This window comes from Pelobates fuscus, chromosome 10, assembly GCF_036172605.1.
Source record: "Pelobates fuscus isolate aPelFus1 chromosome 10, aPelFus1.pri, whole genome shotgun sequence".
Classification (NCBI taxonomy): Eukaryota; Metazoa; Chordata; class Amphibia; order Anura; family Pelobatidae; genus Pelobates; species Pelobates fuscus.
This window is the reverse complement of record NC_086326.1, coordinates 9134465-9157450: the sequence shown is the minus strand read 5'-3', so window position 1 is coordinate 9157450 and position 22986 is coordinate 9134465. Positions and strand designations below refer to the sequence as shown.

The 22986-nt window shown below is 44.1% G+C and overlaps 1 protein-coding gene and 1 pseudogene across 39 annotated transcripts in view; both read right to left on the bottom strand.

Moving 5' to 3' along the window:
• Positions 1 to 22986, bottom strand: part of TCF7L2 (transcription factor 7 like 2) — a 205093-nt gene that overhangs the window by 168753 nt on the left and 13354 nt on the right. The gene's annotated exons all lie outside the window — the stretch shown is intronic.
• On the bottom strand, positions 1273 to 1391 carry LOC134575936 (5S ribosomal RNA; annotated as a pseudogene).

The following is a 22986-nucleotide window of genomic DNA, read 5'->3' as shown; positions in this document are numbered from 1 at the left end:
TAAACAAGCTCATTCACTAAAGTGTGGATTGTTGGGAAAAATGAATTTCACATTTTAGGGCTAAATCGCTGAATATAAAATTCCCCAATTTATCTTTTTTTTTTTTTTTTTATTGATTTTTTTTTTTTGGATGGAAGTTGGTCTGTCTTGCAAAGTTCCCTCTGTTATTTGGAATCCAGTAAGCTGATGGCCAAGTGTAAAACGTAAAACGCTCAGCCAGGACGATTTGTATTGTTCCCCCCACTTTATATCAAACCGCCCTTCTAACGAGCAGCAGAGAACACTGTTTATTTAATCGTCACCCTGCTATTCAAATTCACACCCTCTAAAGAGATTCATATCCTCTCAGCCATCTGTTTCATATAAAATGTAATATACAGATTAGGATTTATTTACAGAAAGCTATGCGACCAGAACCCCTTCGCACTACTCCAGCTCTCTGAGGGGGTCTGAATAAATAACACTCCAACTTACATACCGTAGCTCTTCTGGATAATCGAGACAGAGTTTGTGGAAAAAAAAAATGGGACTCATATCTAGCAGTGGTTGATCCCACGTTGTCTAGTTTATTTCATAAACTGTCCAATTGTATTTTAAAACCTAGCAAAAACCCAAATAAAGATTCACATGGGGCCATTTACAGCACATATACCAAACGCACTTAAAGCAGAAAGACTGAAGTCCACAGTTTAGGCAGTTCCTCGTGGAAAGAGCTTGCACTCTAAGTATAAAACATTTCTGAGAGTAATGTAACTACATAAGCTGTGCAGCAGAAGTCCTCTGTAAGTGTTAATAATTTGATTTATAATTATCGCATGGTACCACAAATCTACCCTTTTATATTACACACACATCCACTGTAACAATAGGTGCAAACCTCCCTGAAAGACACGTCACAGTCCTGAACACTGATTCCTGCAGCACACGATTAATATCGTTTAATTTTCTACCTGGGCAGGAGACTCTGGGTTTGGTTTAGTGGGGGAGGAGGGAATTAAAGCCAAAATAGCTGAAATGTAAATAACCTGGCCGTCATCTTGTTGGGGGTTTACAAGGCAGGAGGACTCCGATCACGCTACTAGTGAACGGGACTAGCCCAGACACGGTTTACAAATCGGCCACCAATTCAGCAATAAATAAAGGAGATTATCCCAAATCATTTTCTTTTACACATTTTCATAACCATTATAAAGTGGAAAGTTACTCTTGCATAGCAAATCTCTTGCTCATCTTAACTCGTTCTGCGATTATTTTTTTTTTTTTTTTTTTTAAAGCTTACGGCACCTGAGGTTCCTAGTTGGTCTCCCATACAAGTACTAACCAGGCCCGAGTCTGGATGGCTTCCGAGATCTGACGAGATCAGGCATTTTCAGACTGGTATGGCCGTAAGTGCGATTATTTTTTTTTTTTTAATATGGTAATTGTACAGTGCTACAGCATGCGTAAGTGCTATTGGATAGTAAAGGGAATGGTTACTGCAATGTTTACTTGTCAAGGAGTTCTACAATAATGTTGGCTTGATGACTGAAATGACACCAGCCCCGGGGGGGTAAACATAACCCATCATGTGGGCTGGCATGGTCGCTTTCGTTTTTTTATTTTTTATATATATATATATATATACATACAGTTGCAAGAAAAAGTATGTGAACCCTTTGGAATGATATGGATTTCTGCACAAATTGGTCATAAAATGTGAGCTGATCATCATCTAAGTCACAACAATAGACAATCACAGTCTGCTTAAATTAATAACACACAAAGAATGAAATGATGCCATGTTTTTATTGAACACACCATGTAAACATTCACAGTGCAGGTGGAAAAAGTATGTGAACCCCTAGACTAATGACATCTCCAAGAGCTAATTGGAGTGAGATGTCAGCCAACTGGAGTCCAATCAATGAGATGAGATTGGAGGTGTTGGTTACAGCTGCCCTGCCCTATAAAAAAACAAAAACACACACCAGTTCTGGGTTTGCTTTTCACAAGAAGCATTGCCTGATGTGAATGATGCCTCGCACAAAAGAGCTCTCAGAAGACCTATGAGTAAGAATTGTTGACTTGCATAAAGCTGGAAAGGGTTATAAAAGTATCTCCAAAAGCCTTGCTGTTCATCAGTCCATGGTAAGACAAATTGTGGTTCAGCACTGCTGCCACTCTCCCTAGGAGTGGCCGTCCTGTAAAGATGACTGCAAGAACACAGCGCAGACTGCTCAATGAGGTGAAGAAGAATCCTAGAGTGTCAGCTAAAGACTTACAAAAGTCACTGGCAAATGCTAACATCCCTGTTAGCGAATCTACAACACGTAAAACACTAAACCAGAATGGATTTCATGGGAGGATACCACAGAGGATGCCACTGCTGTCTAAACAAAACATTGCTGCATGTTTACAGTTTGCACAAGAGCACATGTCATTCTTTGTGTGTTATTAGTTTAAGCAGACTGTGATTGTCTATTGTTGTGACTTAGATGATGATCAGATCACATTGTATGACCAATTTCTGCAGAAATCCATATCATTCCAAAGGGTTCACATACTTTTTCTTGCAACTGTATATTCTGTAATCAGCCGACAATGTCTCAATCATGTAACATTGAGCACACCCTGTGGTTACGCATCCAAACCACAGAGACAGTCATTCAGTAGAGTTCCCTAAATCGAGGCCCCAGCAACATTGTCACAGATATGCTGTACTTCACATCAGATGGGATGAATCTCTGCTGAGGGAGTGGGGGCCATTGCTTCTCCTCAAGGTGCTAATCTCTAAAAAAGAGGCCAAATATTATTGAACGCTCTTATTTGCGTTAAGTGTATATGGCGCTTGTTTACAGGCGATATTCAGTACACATCAAATCCAGCTTTATTTGTAACAGTCAGCAGCATTTCATATGCAGAAAGACCCCAAGAACTGGGCTCCCCAGTCTTAAGGAAGCTGCTTATATGTCAAGACGTCTGATTCTAAAACCAGGAATGAAAAGGTTAACGCTCTGCAATAATGGGTCGGAGCACGATAATGAAAGCAAGATGTGCTGCTTGGGGGCTCTGGAGCAATAGCTTCAAGAGTTTATGAATAGCTGGAATAACAACGTATCTGGATTATATTACAACCTTGGCATTCTACTCAGCGCTATATATTTTTTATTTGTTGCTATGGATAAAGCTGGATAACTAAGCCAAATGGACGAGAGAGAAAAAGTTACTCAATGAGCAAAAAAACTAAAAAAAAAACCTATGTAAAACATTTGGGTTGGTTCATTAGACTGGGGATTTTGGAGAATTTCACCTTGTATAGAAATACTGGATTTACCGCCAAGTTGCAGAATTTCTCCAGTTCATCCACGTTGGACTTGAAATTTAATCTCATTTCAAATCTCCAGTCCCATTTTCGTGAATACAATGAGTGTGTTTGTGGAGAGTGGCCAGACCCATACCAAGTGACTGATCGTACTACCGAATTTCTGTATTCACATGGGGATCTGACATGGTCCCGGTTTGCAGTGTGGTCCCCAAGGCAAAGAACTTCATATTAACAGAAACTATGGTTCTGGACCTGGGGCTCTTCGTGTGGATGTTATTAAGAAAGTTCTTATTTCAGAGCTGGTGAGCAGTCTGTGTCTCCTGACGTGGGCACTGTCCGTGGTACAGTGTACAGAAGGTGATCTCTCCCACAATCCAGCTCCGTGTGTTCTAATTAGTGACGGTTGCTTGATTTCCAATGGCAGAGTGCTAATGACTGACAGTTGGAGTGCTTTATTGCTGTTGTTACATTGTTACAAAAACACTGGAAGGGAAAAACAAGACTCAAAGGTTTACAATTCACACGGCAGGTGATGTCAGAGGTTAAAGGTCAAACAAGCATTTCCTTTTTCCTCCTGAAGACTGATAAGCAAAGCTAATTACTGCGCTATGGTCCAAATGTCACATTGTTCAATATTATAGCCTTGTAGGCGTTGAGCTCCACCGTCTGTACGGACGCTGGAGGCCTTCCAGTTATCTTTATACCAACCACAACTTTAACTATTCTTACTGCGCAGCTTGCGAGAATCCTTACTTGTGCTGGATTTCCATTAAAGATGAACGAGTCTGTTCAGGAATGATTCCCAGCTCTATTACCGTTAGTTATACAATCTTCAGAATGTCCGAACGCAGAGTTTTTAGTCTTTAACGGTAGCATGCGTCACAGAGAGAAAACGTCTGACTCGGGGACAGTTTTGCTCAATGCTCTCTTAAACATACAACTTGTTACAGGCTGCAACAAATACTGGGAATACAATATTGCGTACAGGGTTTCCCAAACTTGAGATGCAGCTCTCTAACTGTGTGTCATAACTATACATTTTGAAATTCACTGTATATCATGTCATCAAAAGAAAATTTCAAATATCTACCCCATACACTTCCCAGCCAGCTCCTGCCCAGCCACAAGCCCCCCAATTTGTGGAAGGTGGACACCGATTTAGGAATGTGATTGGTAAAACGTCTTATTACCAAGTAAATAACAAGATAATGCTTTAAAAAGGACTCTCCTTCCTGCACATTTTTACACCGCGCACAAACTTTCACATAATCTGCTGGACGAGCTGGAGAAGGTCTGATTGTCCATAGAGGGGGAGATTCACCCCAAAATGTTAATGGGGATAAATGTTGTAAATTTCCAATATAACAGGCACTCCATAAGGTATTCTCCCGTGGCTTGGAGAGAGCGGCACAGTAAATTTAAACCCTGTGTTCTGCCTATTGAACCAATGACGCAGGCTGGTTAATTACTAAAAACGCCATTTAAGGAAAGGCTGCCACATTCCTGAGTGACTCCTGTCATATTATAATAGCCCTCCACACTTAATCATCCGACTCACCCTTCTTTCACCTGCCCATTCATCCACAACCACTTTTACTAGTTTAATTTGATCCATCAATCCCTCCTGACATGCTGCTCTCCCTCCTTTATCCCCTCCTCATAGAGTGCAAGCTCATCTGAACATTTCTTTTCTCTCTGTATTACTGTGTCTGTCAATTATTGTTCTACAACTGTACTGTACTGCGCTGTGGAATGTGATGGTGCTATTTAAATGCTAATAATAACTAGAAGACCATTTACTGGGTGTGCAGAGCTTTCAATGGGGACTTTTCTGATGAACTCAGATCCTTACAGATCCTGCAGCACTCAGTATCTCACAGTGAAACAATTATTAACTCATTTCAAACTCTACATGATCCCACTGATGATCTCAATCAGACCAATGGTGACACGGCTAATTAACTCAATCATTGTCCAGTGACCGCTGCTGTCTGGGTGCTTCTGGCATTAAACTGGTTATATGAATTAAAGTCAATGGCTCCATTGCAAGGCTGGGAGTATATGTTTATGGTATTAAAAGGAACATCTCTGTTTAAGAAGAAATGATGGCGTTGGAAGTCCCATTTCCGTCCCGGGATAGTGACCAGTAACCTCCACAAGCTGGCCAGCCAGTCTTTATCATGGGAAATAGAGACCACAAGAACTGAAGAGCTAAGGTTTGTCCATCATTACAAACATACAAACCAATCGCAGATTAGCCACCCGCTGGTAAAGCACTGTGCAAGCTGTCACCATAACAACCAAACCTTGCTGGTTATAGCCACCCGCTGGTAAAGCACTGTGCAACCTGTCACCATAACAACCAAACCTTGCTGGTTATAGCCACTCGCTGGTAAAGCACTGTGCAAGCTGTCACCATAACAACCAAACCTTGCTGGTTATAGCCACCCGCTGGTAAAGCACTGTGCAACCTGTCACCATAACAACCAAACCTTGCTGGTTATAGCCACTCGCTGGTAACGCACTGTGCAAGCTGTCACCATAACAACCAAACCTTGCTGGTTATAGCCACCCGCTGGTAAAGCACTGTGCAACCTGTCACCATAACAACCAAACCTTGCTGGTTATAGCCACTCGCTGGTAAAGCACTGTGCAAGCTGTCACCATAACAACCAAACCTTGCTGGTTATAGCCACCCGCTGGTAAAGCACTGTGCAAGCTGTCACCATAACAACCAAACCTTGCTGGTTATAGCCACTCGCTGGTAAAGCACTGTACAACCTGTCACCATAACAACAAAACCTTGCTGGTTATAGCCACCCGCTGGTAAAGCACTGTGCAAGCTGTCACCATAACAACCAAACCTTGCTGGTTATAGCCACTCGCTGGTAAAGCACTGTGCAACCTGTCACCATAACAACCAAACCTTGCTGGTTATAGCCACTCGCTGGTAACGCACTGTGCAAGCTGTCACCATAACAACCAAACCTTGCTGGTTATAGCCACCCGCTGGTAAAGCACTGTGCAACCTGTCACCATAACAACCAAACCTTGCTGGTTATAGCCACTCGCTGGTAAAGCACTGTGCAAGCTGTCACCATAACAACCAAACCTTGCTGGTTATAGCCACCCGCTGGTAAAGCACTGTGCAACCTGTCACCATAACAACCAAACCTTGCTGGTTATAGCCACTCGCTGGTAAAGCACTGTACAACCTGTCACCATAACAACAAAACCTTGCTGGTTATAGCCACCCGCTGGTAAAGCACTGTGCAAGCTGTCACCATAACAACCAAACCTTGCTGGTTATAGCCACTCGCTGGTAAAGCACTGTGCAACCTGTCACCATAACAACCAAACCTTGCTGGTTATAGCCACCCGCTGGTAAAGCACTGTGCAACCTGTCACCATAACAACCAAACCTTGCTGGTTATAGCCACTCGCTGGTAAAGCACTGTGCAACCTGTCACCATAACAACCAAACCTTGCTGGTTATAGCCACTCGCTGGTAAAGCACTGTGCAAGCTGTCACCATAACAACCAAACCTTGCTGGTTATAGCCACCCGCTGGTAAAGCACTGTGCAACCTGTCACCATAACAACCAAACCTTGCTGGTTATAGCCACCCGCTGGTAAATCACTGTGCAACCTGTCACCATAACAACCAAACCTTGCTGGTTATAAAGTCTCACCCTGAACATGCGCTCTGCACCCTGTGAGATAGCGACACTGTATACAATGTATTAAATTGGGAGTTTGACACATACAGATCTATGGAACTTCTGAGAACCATCTCTGCTTTGTGAATGACACACTATACTTGCATAAATATGAATGTTTTAGAAGATGTCCCTGGCCTTTTATTTGTATTGCTCTTTGGTATAGTTTCAGTGTAATCCATATAGGTGTATTTATCTCATAGGGTGTACTGAATTAGCTGCTTTGCCCCCTAGTCCATAGGTTAGTGTTAAGTTGTGGGTTAGAGTTGTCCGTTAAAACCGTAGTGATAGGATTGGAAAACATTTACTAAGTAGCGGTTAGTGGCTCACACAGAGAATAATGGAAGTCAATAGCCGCTACTTGGTGACTGGCTATAAGTAGCGGCAACCTGTAACTCTTTGTCACTACTGGATAAATGTTGTAGTCTGTAAGGAGCCGCTAACCATAGTGACAAGCAAACATGTAGAGGCTTGTGGATACAAAGAAAAGACTCACTGGAAACATGTCTTTTGCTAGATAGATACTCTTGGCAGCCATGTTACTGTAGGTACAGAGTATCTACCTGCCTTTGTATGTCCCATTTCTATGAACCAGACCACATCCTACGCTGCCGGGTATAGCTACATTTATTTCTTATCTTAACAGATCTGAACACCCAACACCCAGTAACACCACATCTCATCTGTAATGGGGGAAACGCAGGGAAAGTATCGACTACACGGTAATAGTGCATATAAAGACAGCGGGTAAATGTGAACAGCTGTATGGCAATCTGCAGGAACATTCTGATGGTTTCCATGGTAACTGCTCCACTTCTAGAACAGAGCCGCAATCGATCTTTATACATAACATCGCCTCTCTAACTGCAGCTATAATATCACCTTTACATTTCTAAAACGATAAAAACAAATTATACACTCACTTAGAACACTTATGGTATTACTTCTTGTAAAGAGAAATACACATATAATCTAAACATATATAATTATTTTATTTAATTTTTGCATCTGTATTGACACATCTTACAATAGTCACGAATGCGCGTTTTGTTTTTTGTTTTCTATTTGTCTATGTCGTGTCCTGTATTTCATTCTCTGGCAGCTCTCCAAAATTTAGCCTGAAATGGCCAATTTTTTTCTCAGACCAGTGATATGATGTCCAACTGTCCACCTGCTTTTAGCCAGGTGTCAGAGTTCACTGGGAGTATGCTCTAGCTGTGGTTTCTCACAAGACCCAGAATAGGCGTCTGCGAGGCATCGCATGTCCACAATTAAAATCTCAATGGGCACCTGTTGTGTTCCATGATCCTCGACAAACACATTCAGGTTAACAATACAAAAAGTGTCATGGATAATTAAACGAGGATTTCATGCCTGGAATGGCAACATCCCCCATTGATATCTCACTCTCTGTTAAATAAATACTTTATTTCAGATGTCAGGGAACACTGACTGTTTAAATAAGTGAAGAAAAAGGTGAAATATACTTTAATATGTTCTTTCTGATTCGCGTCCTGATACACTGGGGCATGAGATGGACAGGAACCCTTTACCTTTGCTGACAAAGGCTCTCTGTAGTCTGAACACCCTGTTAAAGTACTGCGTTTTATAGAAAAATACCCAGTCACAATTGGCACCAGAGGAATGTACACAACTGAGTTAGACCACAGGACAATGTACACAATGTACACAAGGGAGCTAGACCACAGGACAAGGTACACAAGGGAGCTAGACCACAGGACAAGGTACACAAGGGAGCTAGACCACAGGACAAGGTACACAAGGGAGCTAGACCACAGGACAAGGTACACAAGGGAGCTAGACCACAGGACAAGGTACACAAGGGAGCTAGACCACAGGACAAGGTACACAAGGGAGCTAGACCACAGGACAAGGTACACAAGGGAGCTAGACCACAGGACAAGGTACACAAGGGAGCTAGACCACAGGACAAGGTACACAAGGGAGCTAGACCATTGGACAAGGTACACAAGGGAGCTAGACCACAGGACAAGGTACACAAGGGAGCGAGACCACAGGACAACGTACACAAGGGAGCTAGACCACAGGACAACGTACACAAGGGAGCTAGACCACAGGACAACGTACACAAGGGAGCTAGACCACAGGACAACGTACACAAGGGAGCTAGACCACAGGACAACGTACACAAGGGAGCTAGACCACAGGACAACGTACACAAGGGAGCTAGACCACAGGACAACGTACACAAGGGAGCTAGACCACAGGACAACGTACACAAGGGAGCTAGACCACAGGACAACGTACACAAGGGAGCTAGACCACAGGACAACGTACACAAGGGAGCTAGACCACAGGACAATGTACACAAGGGAGCTAGACCACAGGACAACGTACACAAGGGAGCTAATTCACATGACCATGTACACAAGGGAGCTAGACCACAGGACAATGCACACGAGGGACCAAGATCACAGGACAATGCACACTGGGGACCTAGACCACAGGACAATGCACACTGGGGACCTAGACCACAGGACAATGCACACTGGGGACCTAGACCACAGGACAATGCACACTGGGGACCTAGACCACAGGACAATGCACACTGGGGACCTAGACCACAGGACAATGCACACTGGGGACCTAGACCACAGAACAATGCACACTGGGGACCTAGACCACAGGACAATGCACACTGGGGACCTAGACCACAGGACAATGCACACTGGGGACCTAGACCACAGGACAATGCACACTGGGGACCTAGACCACAGGACAATGCACACTGGGGACCTAGACCACAGGACAATGCACACTGGGGACCTAGACCACAGGACAATGCACACTGGGGACCTAGACCACAGGACAATGCACACTGGGGACCTAGACCACAGGACAATGCACACTGGGGACCTAGACCACAGGACAATGCACACTGGGGACCTAGACCACAGGACAATGCACACTGGGGACCTAGACCACAGGACAATGCACACTGGGGACCTAGACCACAGGACAATGCACACTGGGGACCTAGACCACAGGACAATGCACACTGGGGACCTAGACCACAGGACAATGCACACTGGGGACCTAGACCACAGGACAATGCACACTGGGGACCTAGACCACAGGACAATGCACACTGGGGACCTAGACCACAGGACAATGCACACTGGGGACCTAGACCACAGGACAATGCACACTGGGGACCTAGACCACAGGACAATGCACACTGGGGACCTAGACCACAGGACAATGGACACTGGGGACCTAGACCACAGGACAATGGACACAAGAGCTTGCTATGAAGAGAATGCACTCATAGTAGGTAGTCCAAAGGGCAATGCACATGTTAGAGAATAATGGTTGGCCATGACACAAATCCTTTGGCTCCAGAACGACTGGTAGGGAACTGCACAGAGACTAGTGGGGAAATGCACAAAAACCAGAGTGGAATGTACACAAGGGAGCGAGACCACAGGACCGTGTAAACAAGGGATCGAGACCACAGGACAATGTACACAAGGGATCGAGACCACAGGACAATGTACACAAGGGATCCAGACCACAGGACAATGTACACGAGGGAGCTAGATCACAGGACCATGAACACGAGGGAGCTAGATCACAGGACCATGAACACGAGGGAGCTAGATCACAGGACCATGAACACGAGGGAGCTAGATCACAGGACCATGAACACGAGGGAGCTAGATCACAGGACCATGAACACGAGGGAGCTAGATCACAAGACCATGAACACGAGGGAGCTAGATCACAGGACCATGAACACGAGGGAGCTAGATCACAGGACCATGAACACGAGGGAGCTAGATCACAGGACCATGAACACGAGGGAGCTAGATCACAGGACCATGAACACGAGGGAGCTAGATCACAGGACCATGAACACGAGGGAGCTAGATCACAGGACCATGAACACGAGGGAGCGAGATCACAGGACCATGAACACGAGGGAGCGAGATCACAGGACCATGAACACGAGGGAGCTAGATCACAGGACCATGAACACGAGGGAGCTAGATCACAGGACCATGAACACGAGGGAGCTAGATCACAGGACCATGAACACGAGGGAGCTAGATCACAGGACCATGAACGCGAGGGAGCTAGATCACAGGACCATGAACGCGAGGGAGCTAGATCACAGGACCATGAACACGAGGGAGCTAGATCACAGGACCATGAACACGAGGGAGCTAGATCACAGGACCATGAACACGAGGGAGCTAGATCACAGGACCATGAACACGAGGGAGCTAGATCACAGGACCATGAACACGAGGGAGCTAGATCACAGGACCATGAACACGAGGGAGCTAGATCACAGGACCATGCACACTGGGGAGCTAGATCACAGGACCATGCACACTGGGGAGCTAGATCACAGGACAATGCACACTGGGGAGCTAGACCACAGGACAATGCACACTGGGGAGCTAGACCACAGGACAACGTACACAAGAGCTTGCTATGAAGAGAATGCACTCATAGAATGTAGTCCAAAGGGCAATGCACATGTTAGCGAATAATGGTTGGCCATGACACAAACTATCCTTTGGCTCCAGAACGACTGGTAGGGAACTGCACAGAGACTAGTGGGGACACACACAAAGACCAGAGTGGAATGTACACAAGGGAGCGAGAGCACAGGGGAATGTACACAACACAACACTTTCCCACAATGCATCATGACTGACCCAGCAACACAACACTTACCCACAATGCATCATGACTGACCCAGCAACACAACACTTACCCACAATGCATCATGTCTGACCCAGCAACAAAACACTTACCCACCACACTGCGTATCAACATGAGCAGTGTTTCTACACACATTTTAAGCTACGAGAGCTTTCTAGGCTACCGGTTTATAAACATTTTATTACAGGAGTTATATGGCCTCCCAGTGTCAGAGGGGTTTCCATTACATTGGGGTTGGTACTGAAACCATTTATTGTGGGCAGTTTCCTAGGACTTGGTGAATATTTTGTGCTTGTTTCAGCCAATGAGAATCCAGTGTTTATAGCATCTGAGATCCCAACTTAGGATTTTATAAATAACTATCATAAAGATATTTGGTGGAGGGCCGCACAGAGACCTGTGGGAACCCCACGGAGGCTTCCTCTTGTCACGCCATGAAGAAAACAATGTAAAGAACGACCGTACAGATAGATGCCGTCCGTGAATATTATCGGCCAAGTCTACGGGTCTGAGACACAGGGAACATGCTGTGAAACGTGTCCACAATACAGACAGGAACGTGTTCCCAAAATACGCACAATCCGCCATATTATTTAATCTTGTCTTTCACCGTTCCCACAATACTTTACTGCTGGGATTTGGAAAAATATGGAGGAAGTTGTAAACCAGGTTTTCATTTAGAGGCAGCATATATATTGGTGTGACTACAATTTCCACTATCCAAGGCTATGAATAAACTGCACACTGTGACGAATTATCAGCAAGATTAAGTAAATGAGTGGAATCCACCCAACACATTTCACTCAACAGAATTTAATCATAAGCAATATGCTGTTACATATGGTGAGCGGAATCTCTGTATAACAAACAATTTTGGATGTAATACACAGGCAAAAACTCTACATTGTTACAGGAAGGGAGAGGCCAGAAAGATCACGGAAAAACTGAACAGTGTTAACCAAACTGCATCGAGGAATAGAACCAGTGCTCCATCTCTGTCTATGCTCGGACTCGTTTTGTACCTTAATTTCACAAGATGTCTGATAAACATACATAGTAACTGTACGAGATAATGAATGCGGTAAAATGTGCAGGGCATTGAGAAATACCAGCATACTGCCAGGTGGGTAAACAAATGGTGGCGCAGCGCGGGGTGAGATCCTTAAACAACAAGCACATAACCCAGTGTCACCTGCGGAAAATTATCTGCAACAACTTATGATACAACGTGGGTTAACGTTCATTATCGGGGACAGCAAAGAGAGCAGACCGTGATCATGGACAAGGTAAACCCAACAGTCCATGGCATCCTATACATTGTATCCCACAAAATAATATCAACGATACGAACAAGAATTAAAAAGGAAACAACTATGAGTCAGCGCTAATAAATCCAAATACAAATAAAGAGAATGAAGGTAGCAACCCTAAACAAAGGCTCCCTCAAAAGCCCTTGAAGGTGATTAGAGAAAAACAAAAGGCAAAGTTAGGCTACGTCACAATGTAAGGATAAAAGATAGTCTTATCTCAGTATTGTCTCAATGAGAACAGAGTCCAGATATATAGAACTGAAATCCAATGTAGTTGGTGCCAGGTCGTTGTAAAAAGGTTACTCCACTGAAAAAGCCTGTAGGCAAAACGCATTTGGATGTATTTTATTTTAATACATTTTTGTCAATTTACTTTTACTTGTACCTACATCTTTTATTATCTGACCTTTTTACATCGACCTGGCACCAACTAAATGTTTTCTCCACACTCCAAAGAATCCCAGGTGGGTCCCTGATACTTCCATCAACAAAGGACACTCACCATATATACCATAAGCTGGGATTATATCGCTGTATGCTATACACACCAGAGCTGGCTTAAGCTCTATTTAATGTGAGTGAAACGTTATTACTTTATTATCATATCCACACCCTGGTGAACATTCTGCACCATTATTTTTCTCATCTCTTATCGCCTCTTTGTAAATACACACACACCTGGAAAAGTGCCAGGATCACTATCCCCTGGATTCAGAGATCTACATTGGACTTCAGTTCTATATATCTGGACTCTTATTCTTATTGAGACAATACTGAGATAAGACTATATTTTATCCTTACATTGTGGGGCAGCCCAACGTTGCATTTTGTTTTTCTCTATACGTACAAGACGAACATCAACCTGTTTTGACATATTTCATTATTTGTATCTTTATGAAACTATACCAATTGCCGGGTACCATATATCTTTTAAACAATCAGGGGAAACGTTCCAGTCACACTGAAGCCATCGATGAGGCAAGAAGTTATCTCTAAGCATTTTCTTCTCTCCGTCAAATATAGAGAATTAAAGGGACACTATAGTCACCAAAACAGCTTTAGCTTAAGGAAACCGTTTTAGTGTATAGATCATGATCCTGCAGTCTCACTGCTCAAAACTCTACAATTGAGTTAAATCCCTTTTTGTTTCTGTCCATGCAGCTCTAGTCACACCTTACCTGGCTGTGACTCACACACCATGCTTTTAAAAAAAAAAAAAAAAAAAAAAAAAAAAAAAAAAAAAGGTTTCACTTTCAATTAGATGTAACATTCTAATTGCCTGCTCTCTAAGGTGAACTTAGTGCAGGGGATAATACATTTTAAATTAAATAGAATTTGCAATGAAGGAAGTATAAACATTAGCTGTGCAAGTCATGTGCAGGGAGGTGTGACTAGGGTTCATAAACAAAGGGATTTAACTCCTAAAGGGCAGAAATTTGAGCAGTGACCCTGCAGGGAAATGATCGATACACCAAAGCTGCTTCAATAAGCTAAAGTTGTTTTGGTGACCATAGTGTCCCTTTAACACCGACATGTTTACTATGAAAGACTAACAGATTTTAGGTAAACGGTGAAATTGTCAGAGTGTCGCTGCTCATACGTAAACTATCATTTACTTTGTTTGGCATATGGTAAGGATTACCAAAACTAGAAGACTACCCACCTCATATTCAGTGTTTCTATTCGAGGCAGACACCCCAACCAAACACAGGTAGTAACCCCCATATTGGCTCCAAACCAGTACAGGTGGGTCTCATCCACCCAGCAGATTTTCAGCTGTTCAGACCAGATGTTGGTTTTACGAGCTAGTAAATGGACTGAATTAAACATATTTGGCAAAAACCTTTTTTCCTCCTCGTTACAATGTCCATTATATATGAAGTACACTGCTGTTATCACAAAATCCAATAAATCAAACCTCAGTCAAGGCGAAATTCCACGTTTTATTAACGACCTTTAGAAACTCACTACTCTCCTCCCCACCGTGCAAATTACCAGGTGTACATAATACACAAAAACACACTCATTCCCCTCCTCCCCCCCCCCCAAAAAAAAAGAAATTGAAAGGAAATAAAAACCCAGAAATGTTCTAATATTCATAAACTTCTTGTGCACCACCAGAGCGTTTTTTATTGAGTTGTAAGACCTTGTTACTTGGCTTAGAAGGCCGTACTGTACAAGACAAGTGGTGGGGGATTGGGCAAGCTTTTAGCAGATTATAATTTAATGGCAAAGGATTATGGGAAATACTAAGCAACAACAGTCTCGCACAGACTGCCCAGATTATTTAGTATTTCACCCAATGGATGGTGACTCCATTCGGTTAATCTAACGTAAAATTTAAAATTCACTTTGAATTCCCAACAGTTGACATTTTAGTGAATATCCTTATTGTCGGATTTGTGAGACCCAAAGTGTTATATAGCGAGCTGACACTGAATACGCTTCCTGTGAGCTAAACAGTGCTAATATGATACTGGATACTGCGTCAAAATGGCTACACTGAAATCTCATTTAAAGCCGCCGTAAACATTAATTTATCTGGTGTCCACAGTACAATCATACATCATTAATGAGTGCAGTGATGTGGTGGAATCGACAGTAATTCCACTGCGCATGCCCCTTTATTTAAAACACCATGGGCACAACTCTCACACTGCACATTCCAATATAACTTACAACTTAGGGACGCAAAAAATGTACAAACTGAAGATGTAATAATTGGCTCAGCGGGTGGAAATCTTGATATCCTCTTAGTAAATATTTATGATGATTTATTTTGTTTGTTTTTTTTATATAAATTTATATTTTTTTAAATTTTAACCAATATAAATCGCTCACATATTCTCTGCGTTAAATGCATCTGCAACTCATTGGCGATACCATTTACCACATGTTGCGATGGGAGAGGTCTAGGATCCAATTGAATCACAGCACAAATATGCAAGTGATTTATCGTTTGCAATCTGAAAGCTGCAAAAGGAAACACGAAGGGCTACTTGATTTGTGTTTGTTTGTTGAGCTTTGTGGACATTCCTAGTTATAGTCAAGGAATATTGTAGAGAATTTACAACATGCTTATCAAGCTCATTTCGTAGGGGAGATTGGCAGGGACAACTATTAAAGGGATACACACTGTGTAGGTTAGGTTACAGTTAGTTATACCGGGTGGGTTTATATTATTAAAGGGACACTCCAGGCTCCCACACACGTTAGATGCACTGTGTAGGTTAGGTTACAGTTAGTTATACTGGGTGGGTTTATATTATTAAAGGGACACTCCAGGCTCCCACACACGTTACATGCACTGTGTAGGTTAGGTTACAGTTATACTGGGTGGGTTTATATTATTAATGGGACACTCCAGGCTCCCACACACGTTAGGTGCACTGTGTAGGTTAGGTTACAGTTAGTTATACTGGGTGGGTTTATATTATTAAAGGGACACTCCAGGCTCCCACACACGTTAGATGCACTGTGTAGGTTAGGTTACAGTTAGTTATACTGGGTGGGTTTATATTATTAAAGGGACACTCCAGGCTCTCACACACGTTAGATGCACTGTGTAGGTTGGTTACAGTTAGTTATACTGGGTGGGTTTATATTATTAAAGGGACACTCCAGGCTCTCACACACGTTAGATGCACTGTGTAGGTTAGGTTACAGTTAGTTATACTGGGTGGGTTTATATTATTAAAGGGACACTCCAGGCTCCCACACACGTTAGATGCACTGTGTAGGTTAGGTTACAGTTAGTTACACTGGGTGGGTTTATATTATTAAAGGGACACTCCAGGCTCCCACACACGTTAGATGCACTGTGTAGGTTAGGTTACAGTTATACTGGGAGGGTTTATATTATTAAAGGGACACTCCAGGCTCCCACACACGTTAGATGCACTGTGTAGGTTAGGTTACAGTTAGTTATACTGGGTGGGTTTATATTATTAAAGGGACACTCCAGGCTCCCACACACGTTAGGTGCACTGTGTAGGTTAGGCTACAGTTAGTTATACTGGGTGGGTTTATATTATTAAAGGGACACTCCAGGCTCCCACACACGTTAGATGCACTGTGTAGGTTAGGTTACAGTTAGTTATACTGGGTGGGTTTATATTATTAAAGGGACACTCCAGGCTCCCACACACGTTAGGTGCACTGTGTAGGTTAGGCTACAGTTAGTTATACTGGGTGGGTTTATATTATTAAAGGGACACTCCAGACTCCCACACACGTTAGATGCACTGTGTAGGTTAGGTTACAGTTATACTGGGTGGGTTTATATTATTAAAGGGACACTCTAGGCTCCCACACACGTTAGATGCACTGTGTAGGTTGGTTACAGTTAGTTATACTGGGTGGGTTTATATTATTAAAGGGACACTTGGTTATATAGAGTAATTATTTTTTTTTTATTACATTTTTTTAATTTTCTTCCAAAAGAGAACCCTTCATGTCTCCTTTTCCTTACCAATCCCTTTCTTTTTTTTGTTGTAAAAATACAGCATTATTATGTAATAATTGTATGTTTTTTTTGTGTGTTCAGGCCCCATCCATATTTTCCAGTGTTTCCCATTTTTATTCCAAATTCCCTGCTGTACATGGAATACATTCATAGCTCCCAACTGTACTTATTTCGGAGAGTCAGTCCCTTTTTTGGTCTCAAATCCCTCTGTCCCTCTTTTCTATCCCTGAGTCCCTCTTTTCTTGGAGCTCCATATTGTTTGTGTGTATAATAAAGCACCACAGCAATGATACTCCCAGAAATGTGTCTGGAAACTACAATAAATGGTTTAAGAGATCAGTCTGTGTAAATAAGATACATTGTTCTTCTTTAAATTACATTTTAATTCTATAAAATGTTGTTATTATTAAGATACCTAACATTTCTCAGAACAGCCCACCCCTGGACACAACCCCACTCACACTTAGCACAACCCGCCCCTGGACACACCATCACTCACACTTAGCACACCCTGCCCCTGAACACAACCCCAATCACAATTAGCACAACCCGCCCCTGGACACAACCCCACTCACACTTAGCACACCCCGCCCCTGGACACAACCCCACTCACACTTAGCACACCCCGCCCCTGGACACAACCCCACTCACACTTAGCACAACCCGCCCCTGGACACAACCCCACTCACACTTAGCACACCCTGCCCCTGAACACAACCCCACTCACACTTAGCACACCCCGCCCCTGGACACAACCCCACTCACACTTAGCACACCCCGCCCCTGGACACAACCCCACTCACACTTAGCACAACCCGCCCCTGGACACAACCCCACTCACACTTAGCACACCCTGCCCCTGAACACAACCCCACTCACACTTAGCACACCCCGCCCCTGGACACAACCCCACTCACACTTAGCACACCCTGCCCCTGGACACAACCCCACTCACACTTAGCACACCCCGCCCCTGGACACAACCCCACTCACACTTGGCACACCCCACCCCTGGACACAACCCCACTCACACTTAGCACACCCCACCCCTGGACACAACCCCACTCACACTTAGCACACCCTGCCCCTGAACACAACCCCACTCACACTTAGCACACCCTGCCCCTGAACACAACCCCACTCACACTTAGCACACCCTGCCCCTGGACACAACCCCACTCACACTTAGCACACCCCACCCCTGGACACAACCCCACTCACACTTAGCACAACCCGCCCCTGGACACAACCCCACTCACACTTAGCACACCCTGCCCCTGAACACAACCCCACTCACACTTAGCACACCCCGCCCCTGGACACAACCCCACTCACACTTAGCACACCCCGCCCCTGGACACAACCCCACTCACACTTAGCACACCCAGTCCCTGGACACCACCCCACTCACACTTAGCACACCCTGCCCCTGAACACAACCCCAATCACAATTAGCACACCCCGCCCCTGGACACAACCCCACTCACACTTAGCACACCCCGTCCCTGGACACACCATCACTCACACTTAGCACACCCCTTCCCTGGACACACCATCACTCACACTTAGCACACCCCGTCCCTGGACACAACCCCACTCACACTTGGCACACCCCGTCCCTGGACACACCATCACTCACGCTTAGCACACCCCGTCCCTGGACACAACCCCACTCGCACTTAGCACACCCTGCCCCTGAACACAACCCCAATCACAATTAGCACACCCCGTCCCTGGACACACCATCACTCACACTTAGCACACCCCTTCCCTGGACACACCATCACTCACACTTAGCACACCCCGTCCCTGGACACAACCCCACTCACACTTGGCACACCCCGTCCCTGGACACACCATCACTCACGCTTAGCACACCCTGCCCCTGAACACAACCCCAATCACAATTAGCACACCCCGCCCCTGGACACAACCCCACTCACACTTAGCACACCCCGTCCCTGGACACACCATCACTCACACTTAGCACCCTCCGCCTCTGGACACACCATCACTCACAGCTTTGAAATGAGCGTCCTTTGTTGAAATATGAAAGTGTAAGAACTGTGGGGTTAGTGAGAGCTCACTGCAGAACCTTCAAATCGTGGAACTTTGAGTGTCTCTTTCTTTATTTTTCAATATTTTCAATTTACTTTTTTTTTTTTTTTTTTTTTTTTTTTATATTTAGTTTTTATTGAAGGTTTTCAAAATTTTGATTCCAGTACATAGTTGGGTTACATAACAACATAAACAAGTATATAAAATGTACGGTTTGGGTAATACAGTGGTTATCAACGTAACATAATGTTCATGTCTATTTTTGGTTATACTCGAGCATTCCATTAACTTGCACTGTGGTTTACAGTTTTTCCTTCGATAAGATAACTGGTAAAATAAAAAGTTAACTCAACAAATGTATGTACACAAACAAATTTTCAGACTATCACGGATTTTCTTCCTTAACGTTGTTACACATGTCGCTTCCAGTTGTGGCATAAACGACCCTTCCCTGCACCAGGCCCTCATTCGGTACCTCTTATGTCCCTCGGGACGTCTTGCACTTGTACCACCTATTCCAAACCTCCCATACCTCTCTAAATTCTTCTGTTGCTTTAGCTGACTCAGTGGACATTTTTTCATAGATATAGAATTGTTGGACCTTATCTATTAGTTGTTGTTTATTTGGGCACTTGTGTGATTTCCAATTAAAGGCTATTAGGTGTCTGGCGGCCATGAGGATTATGCCCACTAGTTGGATACGATTCCGGCCGAGGCTATCAGGGAATCGCAGTAGCAGACATGATGCCATGTCTATAGGGAAGTTAGTAATTGCTAGTTCAGTCAGTAGGTTTTGGACGTCCCCCCAGAGCGGTTGTATCCCCCACATTCCCACCATATGTGTGATAGGGACCCATCGGCTATGCCACATCTCCAGCATGTGGCTGGGACTTCTGGATATATTTTATGTAACCTATCGGGGGTCATGTACCACCTATAAAGTAATTTGCGGTGTGCTTCAATATGCGAGTAACACCTGGTCCATTTTTTGATCCCATTAAGGGCTAGAAGCCATTCCTCTTCAGGTAACTTGCTTCCCACCTCTGATTCCCAATGTTGTTTGCATGACAGTGGTTTCTGTGGGACTAGTTCCAGCAGTGCTTTATAGCAAAGTGAGAGGGCTTTGGGTTTCGTGGGGGCAGTCCAACACCTGTGAGGTATTAATTGGGCTGCAATCGTAGTGGCAATTGGAGTGGGTGTTATAGTTTGAACGTGTGCTGTGATAGTATGTTTCAATTGTAAGTAGGGGAAGATATCCTTTTCTGGGATTCCCCATTTTGTTTGTATATCGGGGAAGTCCATTATTTGGTGACCTTTACATATTTTATGAATTTGGGATATGCCTAGCCGTGTCCATCTAGCTAAGGGGATTGTGGGGTTCACCGCCTGAAGTGCGGTTAGGGGGGCTTCTGGATGGAAGAGCTTCTTCCAGCCTAGAGAGGACATATATAGATCCCATATTCTGATCGATGCTTTTGTAGTAGGGTAGAGATCTGCTTTAGGGCTTCTTAGGGAGCGTGGTGTCCACATGTAACTGGTGAGAGAAGTGTGTCGGATTTGGTCTTGTTCCATGTCTACCCATTGTGTTGTTCCTCTTTGAGCATGAAGGTGGATGTTCGTAGCAAGTATAGAGGCTTTGTAATAGAGTGCAATATTAGGCAGTCCTACTCCTCCCCTACTTGTTGTTTGTTGTAAAAGGCTCAGGGGTAATCTGGATCTCTTGCCTCCCCAAATGAAGGAACTACAAGTGGTCTGCAGTGTTTTAAAGAGTATTGTCGGGACATCTATTGTGAGCATGCGGAAGATATACAATAACCTCGGTAGGAGCATCATCTTATAGGCATTTACACGGCCTAGCCATGACAGTTTTGCGTTCTTCCATTTATGCAATTCTGTGTTACACATATGTATGAGGGGTTTGTAGTTGAGTTTTATGATATTGCTAATGGAGGTGGCGATTTTAACACCTAAATACGTTATGGAGGACGACCTCCAGTCAAGGTCAAATGACCTTTTAAGCGCAGTGACGACCAGACTTGATAGGTTAATTGGTAAGGCTTGTGTTTTGTCTTTGTTTAGGCGGTAATAGGAGACTGTGCCGAAGTCATTCAGTAGTGTTAGCAGTTGGGGAAGTGATTGTTCAGGGTGTGAGATAGTAACAAAGATGTCATCTGCGAACATCGCTAGACAGCATTCCTTGTCACTTAGTCTGATGCCGGATATGGAGTGGTGATGTCTTATTTTCCAAGCTAATGGTTCTAGGGAAAGTATGTACAGTAGAGGGGATAATGGGCATCCTTGACGTGTCCCATTTGTTATGTGGAATATTCGCGATAGGAAGCCTCCATGAGAGACCCTAGCGCTGGGTTTCGCGTATAGTGCCATTATCCCTTTGATAACCCCCTCTGGGAACTTATATAAGCGTAGTACCTCCGTCATGTATTGCCAGTTTAGCCTGTCGAAGGCCTTTTCGGCGTCCAACGCCAGAAAGAGACCTCCGAGTTGTCCCTTTTCCATTCCCGCTATGATGTTTAGTACTTTCCTTGAATTGTCGGAGCCCTGTCTACCCCTTACGAATCCCGATTGATCATTGTGCACTAATTTTTGTAGGAGCGGTGCCAGTCGTTCGCTAAACAGTTTAGCGTATATTTTGGCGTCACTATTAAGCAATGAAATAGGCCTAAAGTTTTTACATTGGTCTTTGCTTTTGCCTGGTTTAGGAAGTGTGGATACATGTGCTATCGTCACCTCTGCAGGCAATGTCCCCTCTTCTCTGCAGTGATTGAATATCGCCTGGAGAGGTTGAATTAACGTGGGTAGGAAAGTACGATAATATATATTAGATAGGCCATCCGGGCCTGGGGACTTATGTGGCGGGAGTGTGGAGACCACCGAAGTGATCTCTTCTAATGTGAAGGGTTTATCAAGCTGTTCTGCGTCTGTGATAGATAGAGTTGGGAGGTCTATGTCTGATAAGAAGGAGTCAATGTCTGCCTTGGAGGGGTGGATGGTCTGTTGGTCATCTTTCAGGTTGTAAAGTTTTTCATAATAGTGTGCAAATTCGTCTACTATTCCTTGTGGGTTTAGAATGGTGGCACCTTTGGTGTTTTTTATGGATGCGATCTTAGAGCTAGCGGCCCTTTGTTTTAATTGAGCGGCCAGTTTGGCCCCAGCTTTATTGCCTGCTGCGAAAAAGCTATGTTTGTGCCTGCGCGTGAGAAAGGTTGTTCTTGCTAGTTCCAGATCTCGTAATTGTGATTGTAATGATAATAATTTAGCATGGGTAGTTGCTGTGGGAGAGTGTTTGTTGGAGTGTGTTAGTGTGGTTAGTTCGGAAAGTACGGCCGTGTATGCTGCCAGCCTCTTTTTTTTTGCAAAGCTAGCATGTTTTATTAAACAGCCTCTTATGAAGGC